Source organism: Poecilia latipinna, unplaced genomic scaffold (assembly GCF_001443285.1).
Source record: "Poecilia latipinna isolate Pla-1442-1.1 unplaced genomic scaffold, P_latipinna-1.0 Scaffold2684, whole genome shotgun sequence".
Lineage (NCBI taxonomy): Eukaryota > Metazoa > Chordata > Actinopteri > Cyprinodontiformes > Poeciliidae > Poecilia > Poecilia latipinna.
In genome coordinates this window covers 39,119-56,958 of record NW_015115300.1, presented here as the reverse complement: position 1 = coordinate 56,958, position 17,840 = coordinate 39,119, and the positions used below count along the sequence as shown (strand labels likewise).

At 40.5% G+C, this 17,840-nt stretch overlaps 1 long non-coding RNA gene across 1 annotated transcript; it reads right to left on the bottom strand.

Moving 5' to 3' along the window:
• Positions 1 to 12,022: 12,022 nt before the first annotated feature.
• On the bottom strand, positions 12,023 to 13,941 carry LOC106938758 (uncharacterized). Its single transcript, XR_001422692.1, has 3 exons — positions 12,996 to 13,941; positions 12,790 to 12,860; positions 12,023 to 12,663 (listed from the first exon to the last, which is right to left on the bottom strand). It is a non-coding gene; the product is annotated as an uncharacterized LOC106938758 (long non-coding RNA).
• Between the last annotated feature and the right edge of the window lie 3,899 nt (positions 13,942 to 17,840).

Sequence of the window (17,840 nt, the reverse complement as noted above, 5' to 3'; positions counted from 1 at the left end):
ATGTCACATGAAATCCTAATAACATACAATGAAGACGGTACTTGACATTCAGTAATTTAGAGGTTTGCCTTTCCACTCTGTAATCTCTGGAGTCTGAAGTCAAGTTGTTGGCTCAGATTAACTTTATGTGATTCTTTATAATAGTGATGAAAATTCTGCAAATGAATTAACATACTGTTTGTTTACTGACACCTCATGAATCTCTAGCTACATTCTGAAAGGTTGGCAGGTTCCACATGCAAAAAAACAACAAAAACAAAAAAAAAACAGAAATAAAGTTATGAGCAGAAGCAGATGACCTGGACTCAGTACTGACTGTGTGACAAATGTAAGCATTGCTTCTGAAAGTGAAAAAGAGTAGAGGAGCATTTCAGTTTTGCATTGGTGTAACAAGCCAAATATTTGTTTTTTGTCATATTGGAAATGTTACTTTTATTGGTCCAGCTAGCGGTAATCACTAATTTTAAAGTCAAATTAATTCTGGTTGACAACAACCATAATTAATTTAACTTTAAACCTTTCTCTTGTGGGCTTTAATTAAAACCACAAAATAATCTTGTGAGCTTTAATCTTACTCCAAGTCTATATTGAGTCTGCAACTACTTTCCATCATGACCAAAAAGTAGATTTTGGTTAGTCTACATTTAATGACCTTACTAATCCCAGAGCAGCACAAATCATTGTCTGGGAACTCTTCCCAAAGTTGGATCTAAAATCAAAGAACTGAACCAAAAGCTCCAGTGAAGACTCAGATGGGAAAATTACTAGAAAAGAAACTATTCTGTGTGATTTTGTACAACTCCAGGTCTCCATGCATCTACAGCTGTTTGAACTGCTGATGTTGGAAGTGATTGGCTGCAGAGAACCAATTTTGTAAATCAGTTTTCTTGGAAACTGACCCCAGTCATTCTTGCAAATGCTGCAAAAACTACTACATGTGATATCCATCTCAGGGCTGCGGGAAAAGGACGACGCCGTAGTTTTAGAGATCTCACAGCTCGTTCTTGACATCCTTCAGGGGAAACATTTTTCTCATGTGATAACTAAGGTCAAAACTGTAATGTTAGCTTGATTTGTATGAAAAGGTTTGGTTTCCATCTCTCTCATTCCATTTTTTTAAAGCAAATAATGACTGAAAACCTAAACATAATGATTCTCCTTCACTATGACCAGGTGTCAACGACCCAATCTTCTTTCTCTTTTGTTAAAAGTGGTTCTGATGGTTTCAGTACATTCTACTTGCAATTTTAAAGTTTGCAATCTGCTAAACAACATGAGTCCCACCTGAAGTCGAAATCTCAAATCAGAAAGTCAAAGGTCACTGAGCAGCATCAATGCTTTGCAGTCACTACAGGCGTGTGAAAGTTGCAGGTTTAAATTATTTAATAACCATTGTTTCAGTTTGTGTGCAGATTCTCTCTCCTTGTGCTTCACTTCCTGTTATTCTTGTTTCATTATTATGGACTGTGAGTTTGGGTGTTTGCAACAACATCACACTACTGACTAGGGGACATTTAACCAGCAAAACACCATCATTATGGCCGACCTGCTCCCTGCAGAAGCACAGCTCAGATAATTATCATAATAATGAGGTTTATGGTAATAGGATGATCTCCAAGCCAATTGTAAATGAGATTAAAGAGCAGATCTGGTAATGTTGAGAAAGACACTACTTAACCTCTTTAAATATTTAATTTTTCTCGTCTCAGTCACTGTGTGACTTTTGCCTCAGGAGGCTTGGGGTTGAGAAGCAAAGTGCTTATCCTCGACCCCATTGACTCCTCTTTCTAGAGATGCCAACAGGGGTGAGCTTGCTCCTCATCAGCCATCTCATTTCTTTCTTTTTATTATTTCTTTTGTTGTCTCTGCTCTTATCGCCTCCAAAACTGGGTATTTGGAGTTTTAAAAACATATAATTTCAGCTGGAGTTGTTACGGTTCAGAAAATCTTTACAATTTACACGACATTCTCCCATTCATGCACACATTTACACACTGTTAAAGTGGTGAGCTACATTGTAGCCCTGGAGCAGTCTGAAAGAGGGGAGGCTGCCACGCATCAGCGCCACCTGTTGGCCTCTCTGACCAACACCAGCAGGCAAGGCGGGTCAGGTATCTTAACCATGAACACAAAATTGGACTGACTGGAACGGTTTAGGGTTGGCGAAAAATGTCTGGGTTATGAATGGAATCAATACAAAGCTCTCAGATGGATGGAAGTGTGTGTGTGCGTGTGTGCATGCGCGTGTGTGTGCTTAACCTCTGCTATGTTTTGACTGCTGTAGAAAATAAAGCAGCTGACATGCCTTCACCACATACTGGAAGGCTGTCCTCCCCCAGAAACAGATGTCTGCTTGTTTTCGGGCTTTAATTAGTCCTCTTGCCATGTTGGCGCTTTGGTGATGACGTGTTTATTGACATCCACTGTGACCACTTTCTGAAGGTGTGTGATATGTCTCTGATCACATTCTGACACTCTTGTTCTCAAACTAGGAATGGGTTAGAAATGCTTTGCTCTGGTGTAATGTTGGATGAAAGAAAGAAACAAATAAATAAATAAAAAAGCTGAGCTGATCTCAAACAACGGTGACATCCAGCTGGAGCTGCAGTCAGGGAGATGCCATCCTGGGCCCATAATGAGCAGATTTTGGCCCTTGTTAAATTTAAGCTTAAAATCTGTACTCAACCTAGTTTGTAGGACTGATTGTATGATTGATGAAACCTAGCTGAACCACTGTGGCCAGCAGAGTGTCGTGTCATTTCATATTGTCACCTTCCTAAAATAATGGCAAAATCATCACCTCTTTCTTCCCAATAGATGTTTCAGGCAAAAAAAAAATCACTTTTGGCAAATATCTGGAGACATGCCCACTACTAAACATGTAGTGAAGTGATGGTATTGGACACACTCAAATCAAATTAAGGAATCCCATCAGTGTCATTAGTAAAGCACACTTTAGTTACATAACAGCTTTTCCTCCTTGAATGTGAGTTCACATTGCAGAGGCCTGGCATATAATTAAATCACACATATAAGTTATTTTCAGAGTTGACTTAAGATAGCAGCATTTTGCAAATGATAACTAATAAAATAATTTTTCTGTTATTTCCCAGTTGGCTTCATGAGAGGAAGCCAATCACTCATGTTTCAGCTGTGCTTTGTTTCATTTCTACAGATGGAAATGTGCCACACATGGTGGTTAGATGATACAAAACATCAGGCTCACGAGAAGAGAGTTTTATGTGTCACTTTTGATGCGTCTCATTTTGAACATTGTGTTTATCCTGAGATCGACGGGGTGGAAATCACAGTTTTCTGCTGCATCTCGCCTGGGTTCGTTACTGTTCTGTGGCCTCAGTGTGTTGTGTGAATTGTTTTTCATTTTATCTCAGCTGAACCGAACTGAGTGACAGGCCAAAATTTGATCTTTTAGCACAAAATGACTTAAGAACTGAAAGCAATTTCTAGCTAAACTTAAAGTCCCAGAGAGGAATTTCTTTGGATATAAGGACATATGAGGACAAACCTCATTGACACAAACCCAGCAAAGGCCCAGCATCTTCACATCGAGGGGAAACAGCTGAAGGCATCATCCTGCTGTCAGGCATAGTTACCTGATGCAAGGAAGCAGGAAGGAGTGGAAACGGTTTGCAGGTCAGTTTGCCTGGTGAAATCTGACAGAGGAGCTTTGCTGCTGACAGACGTTCTGTTCTGTCAGAGAGAAACACAACCCACAGGCCTCAGGCTCAGACACAACACCACAGTTTAACAGAATGTTTAATTAAAACGAATCAGATTTATTGTTTGAAAGTTTATTGTAATATGCTGGATCTATATTTAGGCATTAGGCTGGGGATCTTGACAAGCTTCTTTTATATTCTTTGTCATGTCTATCATGAAATCACTGGTTAATATTTATCAGGAAATTTAGTGTCTCAAACAAATTGAAGATTTAAGCCCTCCACCGCCCACAGATCCACGTTCTCCATTTACCTGTTTGTCTCCTGGGATTCTGCAGATGGTAACCAAAATCTTTAAAAAATAAAAATAAAAAAATGTCCACATTAATCTCCTTTGTTGAATATCTCAGCGTTGGTCCTTCTTTTTCTAAGGCAGATATTTTAATTAAAAACCTTCCAAAGGGCTTTCCTTTTGGCATCTGCTAAAAAAATTCCATTAGAGCGCAGCGCTGGTTAAACCTTGAGCACGGCTCACAGCAAGGTTAACATTTTACAATGAGGTCCATCCATCAATGCCCACTGCCCTTGGATAGAGTTCAGAGTGTAGGTGGTCCTGCAGCTGAATGTGGAGAAGATTTCAAAACATGAGTAGACACAAAATTCATATATGCACTCATAACATACAAAGCCTTCGTTCACAAGGGAAATGTGAGGCTCATGAAACGACTGAAGAACCACAGTGAAAACCTGGGTGTCATTTTGTTCTTTGTTCAATAGAGGAAACCCAGAATAACTGACTGAAGTTTAAAATGAGCCTAAATACTAAGAAAATAGAATGTCAAATTCCAGATTTGAAAAAAGTTAAATTGGTATTTGGTAAATAAAAATAATTTTGGTCAACTTAACTGACCTAAAACAGAAAAGGTCTAGTCAGATCTTGAGGGAATATGATCTTTTACATTGGTTGGACTATAATTTTTTTAATGAAGTTAATTGCAGGGTTTGTAATTAATTAAATGTAATAAATCACATTTTGATTGTAAATTAGACATTACCAGAATAAGTTACATTTTCAATTCAAAAACCCTTTTTGTTGCTAAATCATTGAATAAACAGACATATGAGCTCAATAACAGTTTTTGTTTTTAATCTGTTATTTTGATTCTTCAATCACCAGATTGGAGCAAAGTGTTATTCTATCCATTCATCTTTCCAGAGTTTCAGGAACTCCTGATAAACTTCTTCATAAATGTGGACTGTAGCCGCTGACATTAGCTTTGGGGACGTCTGTGCTGCTGCTGCATGTTTAGCATTAAGATGCTACTTTAGGCTGGAACAGCTTCACTGACAGGCTATCTGCTTTTAGCACAACGTGAACAACAATAGTCTTTTCTAGCATTGCACTACAAAGGTTTCAGCCAGAAACTTTGGTATGTAAACAAAAATGTATTAAATCTATTTAAATTATGAATGCAATAGATCTATGTAATTAGTTAATAAACCTTAATGCTTTAAGGTCCTGGGTCTGGTGTGATGTATATAAATTATATTTGTTCCACTGTGATTTCTACCTAGGCAGAATCTAGAAACACATATTCTACACCAAGATAACACATCACTTTGTCTAAATGGCACAAAGATAAAATGGTTGAACTGGATATGAGCTGATTCTTGCAGCGATAAGGTCTTTGCCGTTAACAATGCCTCATGCTGACTTGGGCTACCAGAGTTCTTGTTTGTGAAACTCAAATCTGAAACGTATCAGCAGAGACATTCATGCTGCAGAGCAGCCAAGTGAACGGAGCCTTTATGAAGGATCAATTCAGTTTCTTATCAACAGGAGTCAGACACAGTGCCGAGTTGTTGCTGTGACTGACAGCTCATAACAACCACTGCAGCTCCTCTGTGCTGCAAACCATTTCACATCCTCTGCTTTGTATGTGAGGTTTATGTGCAACAAATGTAGCAAGGAACAGCAAACAATGCAACAGAACAGAACATTTAGTATGACTGGTTGAAGTTATTGGGGAAACTTTTTTTTGTGTCTACTATCGGTATTGTCCTTTTGCTCATTTTTTGAATTTCCTCACATCCGTCTTCACCAACTGGCAGAAACCAGGAGGTGGCTGTGAAATTACCCCAAAATCCCAGCAACACTGCAAGTAGAAAAGATTGTTGTGAAAAAATTTGGATAAATTAACTACTGTATGTTTAAAGATCCATATTTAAACGTCAGTAAGGTTGATAGATGGGAGAAAACGGAAAGACTTTTGCTCTGTCTTTGAGAACAAAACCCAAAATGTATGAAGGAAACATTTTTACACATTATTTCCTTTGCTCATGTATTAAAATATAACCAATCAATCATATCTGAAAGTAGTCCATATTTTTAGCAGCTGGTTCATAAATGTAGGTGTATTTTTTGTCTCAACTCTGCATCTTCTACCGAGACTGAAAGCTGGAAGTTCCTCTGCTGTGGTTAAATAGTAACAACCAGTTCTGTTGCTAGTAATCAATAATCATTATTAGTTTTTCTGTCATGTCTTTAGAACATGTCCATATACAACACAAGCAGCTCTGAAACCTGACACCTTCAGGTCAGTTCACTCTGGTTCGTCCGCTGTCTTTCATTCATCTCAGATTGGGTTGCTGAAGCACTCGGTCCAGGAGCCAGGGAAACCCACAACTCCGTCTCCATGGTAACGCCTTCCAGCTCTTTCTGTTGAATCCCAATGGTGTTCTTAGGCAAGAAAGGGTTCAGTCCCTCCTGTGTGAGCTGGGTCTGTCCCAGGATCTCCTCCCGGTGGGATGTCCCTGGAAAACTTTCAAAGGGAAGCTCCCAGTAGGAATCCAAATCAGATGCACAAACGCTACCAGCTGACCCTTAGCTCCCACCTCATTTACAAAACACTAACCATATATGTAATATATGTAACACACATATATTCCACATCAAATGTTGTGTCAAACTAAATATGTTGAGTAGCATGAAACAGCCCAGAACTACCTACCATTAGTTTTGTTGTCTGCCGCTGCCGGTTTCTGGAATCTTTTAGTCAAGATCCAAATCTCCTGAATTGGAACAGAGACAGACCAGTTAATCAAGAGCTTTGGGGATTTTTATTTTTTTGGCTTAACTCTTTTTTTTTTCTCCATCTTGACAGGCAATGGTCATGTTATCATAGATGAAGCTCCAACTTGTTTATCTGTGCTCTGCTCCAAACTTCACCTCTCAACGACATAACGACTTGAACTTTTTCAGGTTGAACACATCATATTTTAATGTCTTTGCACTGGTTACCTCATCATACTGGAATTCATTTAGTTCAGGTTCTTGCTGTAAATACCACCAACACTGCAGGTTATAGAACTATGTTGTTGTTTTTTTTTTTGTTTTTTTTACTTAGCATAAGTCTGTTAAGTCGATCAATGACGTTTCTAAAGACGCCATAGAGATATCTACAAAATGTTAATGTCAACTTAAATGGCAAAAGTTGTGAGTGATAGCAGCAACACATTCCAGTCCAGGTTGCCAGGAGACGGTCGCTGTGTCAGCTCAGTCCTCCTGGTTGTGTCCAGTATCATCCTCCTGTTGCTACGGTCTGTCTCTGAAAAACATCCTTGCAGTATTCTGACAGCAGCTTGGCTCGCTGCTTTTTAATTAATGAGCCAAGCTAAGAAACAGCTACCACCAACCTGATGATGAGAATGGCCTTTGATTAGTAGTAAGTGGAACATTGATCAACTTCTCTGATGTATATTTACTTGATGTCAAAAGGTTTATGTTAGTTTCATAGTTGGTGACTGTATGATGAAACACTTTGAAATGCCTTGATGCTGAAATGTTCTAAATTTGAGTCAACTCAGACAATAGTTCATGGGTTTTTTTTCTCTAATTTTAAGACGCCTCCCTGAAGCCCACATCCTGTTTCTTGTTTTCCTATTTCTAAATAATACTATTAAGTGTAACTTCCAGAACTCTGGCAGGTAAATAAAGTAAAACAGATAAACTGCTTTACTTTACTTTGTATCTTTACGACTTAAGTAATAATTTCATCATTTAGAAATAGGTTTTAGTATTGGATATGTTCAACTAATAAGGAAAAAAAAATAGTTTCTGAGCGAGCAGAACCTCAGAGAGAGAGAGAGAGAGAGAGAGAGAGAGAGCACATGTGGACGAGCTCATTTCCTCAGAGCAGGGGGGCGGACACCCGTCCAGCAGCGCCGCTGTGGTACGCTCCAAGCTGGATGCGTTTGTCTCATTGACCGGCGAACAGTCCTCATCAGTACCAAGCAGAGCCCCCGGAGCTTCCCCTTGGTCCCCCCTCCCGCACTCCGCAGCCTCTCCGTCCTGATGAAGCAGACTCTGGGCGAGCTGATGAGGATGAGCAGGATATGCCGGATGCTTTTTGCCACTTGTTTGGGATCCTTTATTTTGGTCATCTTTTATTTTCAAAGTATGTTCCAGCCAGGTAGGAGCTTCATGTCTTCTTTCTGTTACTCTCCTGTGTGTTTACAGCTGTCTGTGTGAGGATGTGTGTGTATGTGTGTGTGTGAGAGAGAGAGAGTGTGTGTGGCCTCTTGGCACACTGACACGTCGATGCTCGGGTTGTACAGTAAAACAAGCGGGTGAGTAATTGTCCCGCTTGAAGGCGCAGATCGCGCAGCAGTTGGTGTGGCGCATCCACGGCGCTCGTTGCGCTGTCTTGTTGCGCTTTTGTTTGTCCTTTTGGTTGCTGAAGTGTTGGGGACGGCGCGCTGTGATGTGGCGGGACTTGCTGCCTCTCATCAGACAAGTGGCATGGGGGCATGCTTGCGCCGGGCAGCGGAGGACAGCGGCGAAGGAGGGAGGCTTTGTCCTGGGTATAATGAGAGAGAGGGAAAAAAACGTGTCTTGGCGAAGTGAAGCACTGCGGGGAGCAGCGGCGGAGCTGTGGCACGAGTGGGCACCGGATGTGACCAAAAGGAGCGCAGACTGGGCGCTGATCACCACGGAGAGTCTGTCTGGGCTTTAACTATCCCCGGGGAGCATTTAGGGATTGTCTGTTCATTCTGATGTGAAAAATCATCACAACAAAGGGAATCCTCCCCGAAGCAGCCCGGAGTGGGGGAGCTGGTGGGGAGCGGGGGGTCGTCTCTGTGGGGATTTGTTAGAATCGGGTTTAAATTGGGAGCTCTGGTTTTGTTTCTTCGGTTGAATCCACGCCCCAGTACGGAGGAGGACAGCGAGGCGGCGTGGCTTTCAGCTGAATGGAAGAAGGCGCTCGGACGCGCAGAACTCCGGCGCACACGGCCGCTTCCCCGCTGCACAGTTACTCCTCCTTACAGCTGGAAATCAGTTGAAAAGACTTTCTTGGGGATTTTTAAAGAAATACAATTAAGTCTAAAAAATAAAAAAGCTGCGCAGGTAACAAACGTTATAACTGTAAAAGCCGAATGAAAACCAGAAACCATAGGAACAGCAGAAGGTTCTGCTCACATGAGACAGTCTTGTAGAAAACCATGTGAAACCTGTGAAACCTGATGGTGGTGGCAGCATCATGCAGGGGGAGGGGGGTGGTGCGGTTCTATCAGGAGCTGATTAGTTCACGTGAAGAGGGGCGGGGCGAAATACAGAAGAAGAGCCGGAGAGACAGCAGGCGCAAATCGTTTTGCGCTCGGCCCTGCTGAAGAGCCGGCTAACTGAACACCTTACAGGTTAAACATATAGCCCAGCTACAGAGCATTCAATGTGTCATAATGGCCCAGTCAAAGTCCAGACAAATGTGGCTCTTTGGACTCCTCATGTTGGCTCCTGTTTTTCCAAAACTCTAAACCTGAACGATGTTAATGAATAGAGAAAATTATGTAATTAAGCAATTTGTCTTGGTGTTTTCATGAAATTTCTTTACAGAAAGTCTGTAATATTGTCTGCAAACATTAAATTTATCGTCCTTTCTTATTTTCATCAAAACCCAAAATGGATTTAGTGTCTTTTTTTAATAAAAAGTTGATGGCCCTTTGATCTAAAACCTTTAAATTTACCATAAATAACAAGTTTTTGCATTATGTACATTTGAAAACATGAAAGTTTGGATTTTTCTCAAAGCTTTGTTCAGTTTATTATTATTATTATTATTATTATTATTATTATTATTATTATTATTATTATTATTATTATTATTATTGTTGTTGTTGTTGTTGTTGTTATGTTTGACACATTTTATTTCGAAGACTTTATAAAGTTTGCTGAACTCCCTCAAATCTCTGTTGTCCTTCTTTCCTTCCTTCCTTCCTTCCTTCCTTCCTTCCTGTCTCCTACAGTCTCATGTCCTTTCCCTTCTTCCTTTAGATCGCCTGAATGCATTTTGCTGCATTGAGTTAGTTTCCTATACAGTTTTCACCAGCAGAGTGAAACCTTATCCTCCTGCTTTCAGAGCGACGTTGTGATTCAGTGTGAGATGAAACATGACATGACAGCGGAGAACAGAGGGACATTTCAGGCTCCACAGTGTGAGATGGAGCAGATTTGCTCCCACTGATCCAGGGAGATCCAGTGTGTGCAGATCTACCAGTTTTTTTTTTTTTTTTTTTTTTTTTTTTGACTCAACGGTTCTGCCGCTGGCAGCAACAGTCACTTATTATTTCTAATCCCTTGAAGGAAAATCACCATGATGCTGTACTTTGGGAGAATTGTAGTCACTGGGGATGACTGTTACTGACTGGTAAAACAGATTTTTTTGTGGTTGAGAAGCTCAATTTCATATTATTAAGACATTTAAAACACTATTTCCTAACTTAAACTATAAAAAAGGGCTTGTTATAACAGCATAAATTACTGTAGTAATGGCCTGGCCTGTTGACTTTTGTTTTTTTTTTTTTTTGGCTGATTTTCACTTTTTAATGTGGCTAAAGCACATAAAGTAGGAAAATGTGATTTTTGATCAAGGTGATTGGCTGATCACCAATCTCAGCCAATCATACAAAAAAAATCGGCTCATACTATACATCTCTAATATTAGCTTTACAGTTCTACAGTTATCTAATCTTAGCCATACTGTTCAGTTTAATTATAATATTGTATAATTTCCCTGTTTTACAAAGGCTGTCAGGAATATAAAGAAGAAAACAATATAGTTTTAATAAATTTACCCAGCACACACACACGAGCAACTGAAAATAATTTCATAACTGCTGCGACCTTCAGCAGTGAGACGTTTCCTTTGTTAAACATATTTAAATTGTCCTCCAGGGGAGAATTGATTCTAAAATTGAACTTAGACTCTATTAAGTTGCTCTTGAAGACCCCTGGATCTGGCTTCCAGGGGTGTGCCAATCTTTACAGACATTACATCAGCATCGACACACACAAACACACACACACACACACACTTTGTACACTCAGGTCACAAAGCTGATGTCTTACTCAGCGATGATAGGGTGCTCCTCTCTGATTCCAAAGGAACCGTCCTCAGCAGGATGTTTGCGCAGGAGTCTGGATTTAAACCCGGCACCATGTATTTATGCTTTATTATACTGGTGGCACTGGGACCATTGAGGAGTGTGTGTTTAGTGAGGTTTACTTCCCCTAAAACACTTGTTCCTGCCTCTGTTATTGGCTATTTGCCTTTTTCGAGAAAAGACTTAATCACCCAGCGAACTGCTCCGTCCTGACTCCACTCCGTCCTTCACTCTCGGTTTTGGTCTTTGTCTGGGGGACAAACACACAGCAGCACCACTGCTGTCCATCAGATGAAGTGTCTTGTAGAGTCTCTATGGCTGAGGCATGTTTGGTTGGCCTGGGAATCCTCCTCGGCCCTCCAGTGTAAACGCTCACCTCTCTCCCAGGACCTCCGGGGTCATGACCTCTTGTAGAAAACACAAGCAGGTTGGGTAGGCGGGGGACAGAAATGCCAGTTGGCTAATTTGAAAGCAATTAGGACTTTTTATAGTCAATGCTGTAGAACAATCTCTTTTTTGTCACTCCTAAATGTTTGTTTATGGTGAAATCAACGTTAGCTGATATTACTAGCTGGGAATATGACGGTTTGAAGTTTCAAGCCCTGTTATAGTTTTATGTTGAGATAAAAAATTAAAAAAAGACACATAGATGCTGTTTTTTTAGTTGAGCTAGTACTCGGTTACAAAAGCACTGGAGGAACCTCCAACACTTTTAAATGAGTTTGGAGCCATTCTATGTGGGAGAATTTTGTATAAAAAAGGAACGAATGAGGGACAGAGTGACAGGAAATGTAAGAGAATGGCTGATAGGCTAATGCAGCTGCTCACAAGGCTAAACCTAGCCTAGCATTTGCTTTGGAACTTATTCTTGCTGAAAGAATAGCTGAAAGGAAAGAACTGGATTTGGTAAGAAACAAAATCATTTAATGACGAGCCGGCCCATGCCAGCTCGTAATTGGAAATAAATCAAAACATTTTCAGAAAACCTAAAATATTCTGCTTCCATTTGCAATCCAAAAGAAAGGGAATCTGGAAAGGCATTAATTGGACTGTGTGACTGGCAGTGGAGTGAGATAGTGCGCGTTAAAAAGCAATGCCACCTGACAGTAGTCTTTCTTGCTGTCTTTTAAACACTGATTAATGAATGTGAAATGCAGAATGCTCGTTAAGCCCAATGAGCCGGTTCGGTTTCAGAAGACAAGCTGGAGGTGGCTGATGCATTTCCTCTGGCGTGGTCGATCAGTGGAACAGAAGGGATTCGTGTTAAAAGGAGATTTTCATGCCTGCTGTTATACTTCATCTGAATGGTCCCGCTTGTTTAGTTTAGCTGCTGCTTGCTGACAGCTGTGAGAGAGGACCTGTGTTCAGTCCTGTGTCTCTGCGCTCCCAGTGGGGTTAAGGTCACTTAGTTGCTGTGATGGATCTTTTCTGTCTCATCAGTCGAGTCTCTGGTCCTTTAAGGTATTGTAGCTCCAGACAGCAGCACAGCTAATCAGGCAGTTAGCTCTGCGGGTTGCTTGTTTTGTGTCTTTCTGAAGGGCCCCTGGGGTATTTTTGAACCATGGTGTGTGTATGTGAGAGAAAAAGAGAGAGAAAACAATGGCAGCTCAGTTTACCTTGTCTTTTTTTCATCTTCTGTCTATAAAACTGCCGCAAAGTTAAAACTCACATTTCCCGTCTTGCCAAAAGCCGCCGCGCCTCCAGAGCGGTCAGCTGCAGACCTGACTGACCACGCTTTGTCTGTACAAACAAGGAACTTTTTAGATGGAAATACAACAAGGTATTCCGGGTGGAGGAAAGAAATGGGGGGAAAGACTTTAAAAGCAGCAAAATTCTCCAATCTGGAATTTCTAAAGGAAACTAGGAATTCCTCACCTCCTTTGGTCGGTGGTGGGAGAGTCAGCTGGAGCTAATGCAAGGAAAACAAGCAAAGTTGCAACAATTCAACTCCAGTATAAGAACCTGTAATATGAAGATTCAGATTCAGTCGTTTCTTAAGCATCGATTTATAACAAAGGTCATATAAACTAAAGGCACAAAAATTGGTTCCAACTGTTGTATCTGGTTCTGGTGTTTGCTGACTGACCCATCAGTTTTATCTGAGGTCTGACCTTCCAGGTCTAACTCAGATTCTCACTGTAACCCAACAAAACAAGAGAGTAATGTGCTCCTTTCTGTTTCACTGAGGTGAATCCAACAGCAAATGAAGGAATTAAACTATTGAGAATAGTAATTATTAATAACTGGGAAACAAAAACTTGATAATATTGTAGATTTTGCTGTTTGAACTTTTTTTTGTGGACGGCAATTATAGTGAATTCACACTGTTTCCCAAAGGAACCGTACTATATGTGACCGGCATAATAATTTATTTTTAGCTTTTATTTTTAGAGCAGGTTTTGCTTTGTGAAGCTCTGACTGTATAAAATGTAAGAAATATTACAAAAACAAAATGTTCAAATATGCTTTTTTCAAAATGCATGACTTAAAGGTGTATTTTCTACAGAAAGAGTTAATTTGTCACCGTAAAAACCCTTTAGAGTATTTAGGGTTAGGCACTGATTCCTGCACACCTCTCTCTGACAGTTTGAGTCATTGTCTCTGAGCCCAGCTCATTTCCCGGCCTGTTATGTATCTGTGTGTGTTGTGAGAATGAATTCCGGATGTCCTGTTTGTGTAACCTTAGTGCTGCTACTGTCTTCCTTCCCTGCTCTGCTGCTGAACCCCAGATCAAACATCCCAAACATCTGCTGTGTCCTACTGTGACTTTAATGGCCACAGTCAGTTCAGGACTATAACCCACAAATAAAATAAATATAAATGTCCAAGAAAGCCAGTGCCAAAAAATAAGCGTTTTGCTTTTATACACAAACTGGAGTGACTCGTGTGATGTGGAAAAAAAGTGTCTCCATTGCAGTTTTGCGAAATACACAAAGTTCGATAATGTTGAAAAGTCACCTCATCCCAGCACCAAAACATTTTGTCAAGCTTTGTCAAAGCTGGTGTGTTTCTATTAAGCAAAGTTATTTTTATAATTCCGATTTGCGTAATTTGAAATTACAAAAATAAATTGGCTTAATGGAAAAACGGCAATACAGAAAAGGCTAAAATTTTCCGATAAAAAATTTTGCAATAGGATGAGGTGGTTTGTTCAGCTGCATCGAAGTTGGTGTATTTCGCGAAACTGAAATGGAAACATCAGGACGATACTACTGGCATAAATGAGAAAGAAGACAAAAAAGCAGGAGGATGATGGTTTGTTTTTGTGTTTTTCAATGTGCAGCTGTCTCCAGCCGAGCTCTCACAGCATCACAGTTTATAAAAAGTTGTGTGTCATTCCATGTTATGGATTCATTATTTGATGTTGAATCCATAGCGCTTGTGGAGTACCACTTCCCCACAACGCAGCTCATGTAGTCTCTCCCAGGTAGGCGGGTCTTGTTGCTCCAATGCCTGAGTTCTCCTCTGATTGGTTGATGATGAGCGCTTAGCAACATGTCTGAAATATAAATATTACTCTTGTAACTGTTTACATTCATCGCTACCATGCTTTTTAATGACTTATCACGTGACGAAGCTTATACATGTGATTTTAATTTCATTTCTTGTTTAATTCAAACATCGTAATTTCAAAATTGTGCTTTTTAACACAATATCGACAGAATATCGACAAAGGCTTGCGGACTTTTCAAATGGAAACACAGCATGTGTTTTCTTGTGCATGAAGACGGAAATTTTGAAGAGGCCCTCATTACTGGGACTATTTTTACTTAAGTAACTAGCATAGCACTTTAAAACTAAAACTTTAACTAGCACTTTATCTAGTGCTTCACATTAAGCATAGATTTGCACATCAATAATAATCGGCACAGCTGCTCGTCTTTGAGAAGTGAGGTGGTTGCCTGTGAGGGCAGGATAATTGTTACCTAAAATAAAGAAGGGCTGCCGGCTAGTAAAACTTAAACAAATATTTGTGTAGAATCTGTTAAGTGTGGAGGTGCTAAGCTGGAGTGACTCACCTGTATTTTCTATGACTTTTCCAGAGTGTTTGGACAAACACTTCCCCAGGGATCCAGACACCATTTATAGGTTCTGGAAGAGGCCATGGAAAAGTGGGGCTGGAGGGGAATTGTTTGGGGTGGTTATTGTTTCATAATGGTGCTTATGGTGTAAGGATAAAACATTAAATATTTGTATTTGGTAAAATGGATTTTATTTCTACAGATGGTAAATTGGTGAAGTCGCCTGTGAATTAAAGGTGGTTTGGTTCTTCACAGCTGAGACCATTTCAGGCTGCAGTTCTACTTTTGGTTTGTTCTTGATTCTGTTCTAGAGAAAAATGAAACTTTGGTGCTTCCGTCTTACTCTGCCTCGACCTTCATCAGCACTGTGACGGTATTTATGTATATCTAGTTTAATTTTGTCACATGACTGTAGTAACTGATATAGTTATAAATAATGTTAAAAGGAAATTCATTTCATGGGATGTCAGGTCCTGTCAAATCTTTGAAGGATGCGTGTTTCCTTTCATGCTTGTCTGTTCTGAATAGAGCATGTCTATTGGAATCAGCAGTGTGGAAATCAGGGTTCTATTGTGTTTCTTTTCTGTGATATGTCCACCTTGTTTTAATTTTCTTCATATCAAACTATCAACTAACCATCTGCGATTATGATACTGATCCTCTGTGACTAACCCCAAGTGGTTGAAAAATGATAAAGAACTTCGTTCATGGATAGTTCAATGTGCAGAGATGCACTTGTTTGGTTTGCATAGCATGTGAGAGCAGCAACAGTCGCATAATTTTTCCACTTGTTCAAAGGAATCAGTGGCAGCCTTGTTTAGCTTCTGTGTGTTACAGTGTTAATGTATGAGAGGGTGATATTAGGGTGATATCAGAAGTGATGTATGTCACCATTGAAACAAATGCTTGCTCAGATGAGGCTAATAGCTCATATTTTGGCATTTGTAAATATTGCCAGGAAGCTGATTTATGGGTCATTTAGTCGTAAATGTTCCTTTGCTGTGAACATTTAATAGGCAGCACATCACCCATCTCTGGTGCCGTTTGAATCCTTTCTCATCTTCTTTTTGCTGAGTGTCCCAGATTCTGTCCGTTGGTCTCTCAGCGTCACTCAGACACATCTGGACTTTGGTTCAGGCAGCTGCTAAGGACGGTTCCATTGTTAGGGTGAGCTGGTGACCATCTGCATGAGCATCTGGACTTCATTACACAGGCGATGAAAGAGCTCGGCCTCAAGAACACATACAAACATGCACTGTTTGGCCCTGTGACCTGGAGTGACCTATGAAAGCAGGTAACTAAGTCCTGCAAATGGGCAGACATGACTTAGTTACCTAGGTGATGGAAGACATTCCATCACTAAACACAGAACTCTTTCTACCAACACCAGACACTGTGACACATTTCCTCAGCTCGGACCAGCAAACAGGCTTATTCTAAGTGGGGGAAAAAAGGCAAAGAGATGAGCAAAGTGGCCCTCAGGTCATACTCCCTTCTACTTCTGCAATCCTGATAACTTCAAGTCTGCGTCATAAGTGAACCGCTCCTGCCTGGGGGCATTAAGAGACACACTCGCTGGATGTCTCACAGCGGAGTCATAGCAGTGGACTTCAGCAAGGGAAATCTGCAGTCACCCCCGCTTTCTTCTCCCGTCTGAGAAACCCACATGTGTCTGGAGAACAGGAGTCTACTGTCTGTGGTTCTCCTTACCTAACGAAACCGTGTGCGACTGCAATGAGACTCTAAAATTAAACTGCATGCAGATGTGAAACGTGATGAGACACTGATGGGATAACACATGTGACTGTACTTACCAGACAGTCTTCATTTTCTGCTTTCGTTTGTTTAAAAAGGTGAAGGAAAATCTCTTCAAGAGATGGCCTGAGTGGACCTCACACCCTGAGCGAGTCGTGTTTAGCTGCAAACAAATACATTTGGAATCCAACTATTCTTCATTAAAAGTGTTCATGTTGTTAATAGACTTCTACCCAGGCTGTTGCATTTACGATAGGAAAAGTCCTTGTCAGGCGTCCCGCCTGAGCATCTGCCTGCCACGGAAACAGCAGCTCAACTCAGTCGGATTGCTAATGGATGTTTTGACTGCAACCCATCCGACTTATGTTCAGTCGTTTTCCCTGAGGCAAGGACTGAAATGTGCCAAATAGATCTAATCTTTCCCCCTCAAGTGTGCATGTGACTAGACTAATCCCTGTTAGGCACTAAACAGAAACAATGTTAACATGTGTTAGACTTCATGTTCCGCAGTGACATCTGGATAGTTTACAGGAAGAGAAGAAGATCTTTCTTGCTGAAAGAACTGTTGAACACTAGCAGATTTAAAGGCAACAACACAGTTTTCCAGTTTTACATGTCAGTTCATTGTGCAGAGGCAGATCATCAACTTAAACACGTAAAGGACAGGCTAAGTTCACACAGAGAGAATCTGGCCAGGATTCAAACTCAGGACTTTCTTGAGTCTGAGGATCAGAGTCTGAGCATCACACACACATTAGCTCCTAAAAATGTCTTTAAACATAGATGATTTTTTTTTTTTTCCTGATGGAAGTCGACAAAACAACATACTAATAGTTTTAATGTGTGTTGTTTTCAGATCTGCACTTTATAGAATAACTCAAGTATAAGATGATATTTGGTTAGTTAGTCGATCAGCTGCAGCAGCTAGTCTACTTCAGCTCAT